Consider the following 4898-nt stretch of genomic DNA (forward strand, 5'->3'; position numbering starts at 1 on the left):
TTAATGTGGAGCCGACGGGGATTGAACCCGCCCTACCCACGTGGGCTGGCCCCCACCGGGCGGCCCCATGTGGCACTATGCCAAACCAACCCAAACCATGTTAAGGCAACAAACAAAACCACGCACCAAAAATAAATGTAACGGTTACAATGCACCCCAATCATAACACTTGTTATAACCATTCAAACTGCGCCTCTATTTACATAAAAAACAAAACAATTATGCGCCATTACAGGGATTCAAACTCGAATCTCCGCCAGCTTAGCAATCTCCGCCACCGTTGGGCCACGGGGCTCAACTTTGTTAACTCCACCGCCATTGTACATATAAACCCAACTTTCATTTGCACGAGGAAGGGGGACCGAATGGCGGAACGAAGGCCAAGGAAGAGCGCGGAAATTGAGACAGTATTTTTTATTAATTTGCAGGTGGAACCATGAGCGAGGAAAAGAGACAGGCGGAACCATGATTGAGCCCAATTTTTAGGAGGGCGAAATTTTTCCAGTGTCCAAATTGGACAAACTTTATGTCGATCCTACACCTCTCAGCGACACGAACCTGATGGCGTAGACAGAATTTTGATCTGAGCAGCAGATCTTCAGATGATCCGGAGGAGGGAATCTTTGAGGAATCTAGGGGAATCTAAAAGATTCATGTAGCCCCAGAATGCCGCTAGGTGCCATCCTCAGGGATAAGAATACAAGACTTATCAATGATCAATTGGATGAGGTTGGGACAGTCAGTCCCCCAAAGTGACAAGTCCAGGGTCTGAGATCTGGCCAGGTGGACCTCCGGAGCACAGGACCTCTGGAGCCCTGGGCCGCTGCTTTGGCAGACAGACTCTCAGCCTTTGGCGAGGGCGTATAGCTCAGACGGTAGAGCATTAGGCTCTTAACCTTATGGTCGCAAGTTCGAATCCTGCTATGCCCCTGGGTATCAAACCTAGAGGCCCCCATCGTCCATAGTGGGGCCCCTACAACCAACAAATAACAGGATAATTTCACATGCTACCTGGAATGGCTCTAAACTTTCCCATAAGCTTGGGTTAGGAATGGTTCTAAACTTCCGCATATTTGGTCGCAGTGTCTTTTTAAACAATTTTACGAGGATTTCGAGTGATTCTTTCAATTTTTATGTTCCATTATCGTCGAACGCAGGTTCAGGTGTATCATCGAACGCTGGTTCATGTAAGGCACGAACTATTGAGTTGTTCTGGAATAATTTATACCACAAGATTGCGAGTTCTAACAATTCCACTGCTAAAACTTCCAATGTTACTCGCTATCACAATGTGGTTATCAAGGAGTTGATTGACTCAAGAACATTTTTATTATCTCCAGGGGAATATTTTAGCCAAGAAGAGTTGGTCGAAATACAACAAAGAATAGAAAATCTTACTCTTCAATTTGATGAAAATAGCGTTTTAAAAAGTGTTCCGGACTTGATTAAACTATTAATTGGTAAAGATATGATGACTGCGAAGACGTATATTCTTCAGAAGGGTCTATCCGAAAAGGATATACCTTATATCCTGGTTTTAGGTCGGTATACACTGGAGGTTGTCATGATTCATGTACTAGGCTCAGTCTTCAACCCTTTACAGGATTTATCCGTCGTGAGGGTTTCGACTTTGATCCAACAGATGGATTCTACTGTACGATTTCAAGCTTATCATCTGGGTTTGAACCAAGCTGCGGGTATGGCAGATGTTAAGTTATCTGATCAGAGAAAATAGAAAAAAGTGACTAGGAATCATTATGCTATCGGTGTAGGCATGGTAGAGTTCTTGGTTGAACGAAAATTGATAACTCTGAAAACAGACTTCAGCTATACGGATGTCATACCAGTTTCTAAGATTAAGGGGAATGTGAAAACCAATTGTTACGCTATCTTTAATTTTGACTTAAGTCTCCTTCCGATTAGGCTAAATCTGCCCATGGTTTGTGAGCCGTTACCTTGGAACTCTAAGGTAGATGTACCTTCGAGTTTAACAGATATGGAAGGTGGTTACTTATGCGGGCTCATGGGTGAACTCTATAATAGCTTTCCTCTATTACCTTCTCGTAACTATAGCCATTTCTATATAAAGTTACATTCTCCACAGTAGATGTGCGCTGTCTTGAATAGAATGCAGTCTCAAGGCTTTGAGATCAACAGTAATGTATTGGAGTTTATCCAAGACAATCGTGATACCTTAGAAGAGGTGGGTCTTCTTGTTAATAGGTGTCTTATGAAGGGCAATATACTAGAGGTATCTGACCTCTTAAGGTTAAATTAATTCCAGAACAACGACTTCGGCATTCAAGAGGTGTGTAGCTATCACGTGTTATTAACAGAATTAGTGATGCGGGTGCAGCGAGCTCGCTATGAAAATTTTATATTAACTATGGCAAGTGCATACCAAGGTTATCGATTTTATTTGCCTGTGTTCATGGACTTTCGGGGTAGAATCTACCGCGTAGGTGTATTGCATTTTCATGAGAGGGATTTGGCTCGAAGTTTGATTGTATTTGCATCTGATGGTAAAGCACCAGAAGAATCATTGGATGAGAGTTCTCTCAGAATGCAATTAGCATGTGCTGCAGCCTTTAAGTATCAGAAATTTGTCTCTATAGAGAAATCTTGGAGCTGGTATCTCGAGCACCAATTAGAAATGATTGGATCAGACAAAAGGTTGATTGAGTTTGCAAAGGGCGCTAGTGAGCCCTTTCAGTTCTTAGCCAAAGTGCTGTCAAACAAAGGAGTGAGTGATATCGAAATACTTCGTGGTTGTCATACTGTTCCAGTGACTCAAGATGCTTCTGCGAGTGCTTATCAAATCATGAGTTACCGGTTGTTGAACCAAGAAATGGGTAGGCGCACGAATTTTCTTCCATCTCCTTCAAAGGAAATCCAAGATGTTTATTGGGGTTTGAGGGAGGAACTTCTGGTGTTCTTGCATTCAAGAGTGGATACTCAAGAGTATGCTCTAGTAGAATCTCGGTTAACAAGAAAGCTCATCAAAAAAATCTTTATGCCACTGATCTATGGTAAGAGTGTTATAACTATGGCTGGTGATATTCGAGAGTTTTATGGTCCATTGCTCAGGAGTAAGGATCACTATCCTCTTACTGAACTTTGCTATGTCTTTTAGGTAGGGAAATATACTGACATTGCCAATTTGATGAAGTTGATTAACCAAATCGGTTAGTTTTGTTCTCTCTTGGATAAACCAGTGCTATATAATGTACCGTACTTCACCACTGTGCAAGATTATATGCGTAGCCATAAAGCTGAGATCTATGTTTATGAAAGGCGGTCTCATAAGAGACGTCAGGTTACTCTCCAAGTGCCTACGTTGGATAGGGATAGTCACAAGACTCAAAGGGCTACCTGCCTCAACTTTATTCATCAGAGGGATGCCTTTATTGTGATGAAAGTGGTGGAGCAATTGGGATTACAAATGAAAGCGCCAGTGTACACGGTACACGATAATTTCATAACCACATCTGTTTCCGCAGCAGCGGTTCCCCATATTTATACCAAAATGTTTATGGAAATGGGTCCTCCACTTCGAATAATAAATGACTTTATTCATCTAAATCTGCTCCAACCAAGAATAGGAGAGTTGTTTCATCAAGCATCCCCTTGGGACTAGGGGGATGATCCTATTCCAGGTGAGTATCTGAGAACTCTATTCATATCTCTGGAGCCTAAGGGGTTGAAATCTAAGTCCAAATGGAATCAAAAGATAGATGAAACCATTAAATGTTACGAGGTATATGTACATACAGTTGGCGGGATGCGTCATGCAGGGAAGTGGAATGACTTTCATTCAGCGCTCAAGAGCTGGGAGTCTCTCGATTGTAACTACAGCGTGCACTATTAAAATGAAAAGGAATACAATTAACAAGTTCCTATTCGAGGAGTATTTGATCTGTTTGAACAATATCATAGAGAGTGAGCACTGCCAGGATCCGTATGATGGGTTGAGGATAGCTTCACTCAAATTTAAATCACCATACCTTCGATGTACCGACTTTGAAGTGATTTCATTGGCTGTCATGCGACTTTTAATTAAGTACGCTTACCATACAGGGTTTTCATATGGGAAATTTACTATTGGTTATGTGATTAAACTCCCTATAGGAGATCTTCCCTTTACCATAAGTAAAACAACTATTTCATTAAATGATTCTAGCAGTAATGTTGTTCCTAACATGGAGGTCTTTGAAATGATCAGGAAAGTCGTAATGAAAACTGCCGAGGATTATGAGAAAGAGGTTATATCAGGTTTATTCCTTCGCTTGTATATTTCTGGGATGCAGGACAAGGAGGTAACTCTTAGTGAGGATGAAATTGATTCCAAACTTTGGGAATTAATTAATTCTGGTATAGTTGGTGGTTCCCCACAAGAAGTGCAATCTATGGCTAGGAAGCCTCATTATCCCAATCATGTAATGACACTCAAAGCTAGGTGTAAGGACAGGAAACCTTTCATTGTGGCCGATACGAAGACTGTTCTCCTCAATAATGTGCATGTCCCTTACGCTACAGGTTACTTAGTGGTAGACCCTGGTCATGATATTGTTTCCATGCCTGATTATTCTACTCAAATCTTTTTCAGTGAAGATTCTTCATTTTTCATACTAGAATTTGAAGATAGGAGTTCTCAAATGTTGTCAGAATTTCTAGAGCGTTTACCAGTAGTTGCTTATCAAAATAATATTCGAACTGTCTACTTCCATATCTTCTCCCGATTCTATGGTATTCTCTTGCTGAAATATTATGCTTCTCATGAGTCTAAGTACACCTTCAAACCTCTGATGAGGAACCTTATGCTCTACGAGTTAGTGGTCTCGGGGTACTAAGGTTGTGTTACATTTCAAAGATTCATTAACTCTGCTCCCAAGTAGTCT

At 41.3% G+C, this 4898-nt stretch overlaps 1 non-coding gene across 1 annotated transcript; it reads left to right on the plus strand.

The window, feature by feature from the left end:
- Positions 1 to 857: 857 nt before the first annotated feature.
- TRNAK-CUU (transfer RNA lysine (anticodon CUU)) lies at positions 858 to 930 on the plus strand. Its single transcript has one exon. It is a non-coding gene; the product is annotated as a tRNA-Lys (tRNA).
- The last annotated feature ends 3968 nt before the right edge of the window (positions 931 to 4898 follow it).

Source organism: Pinus tabuliformis, chromosome 9, assembly GCF_031772625.1.
Source record: "Pinus tabuliformis cultivar Carrire ecotype Pingquan chromosome 9, CPIR1, whole genome shotgun sequence".
In the NCBI taxonomy this organism is placed as follows: Eukaryota; Viridiplantae; Streptophyta; class Pinopsida; order Pinales; family Pinaceae; genus Pinus; species Pinus tabuliformis.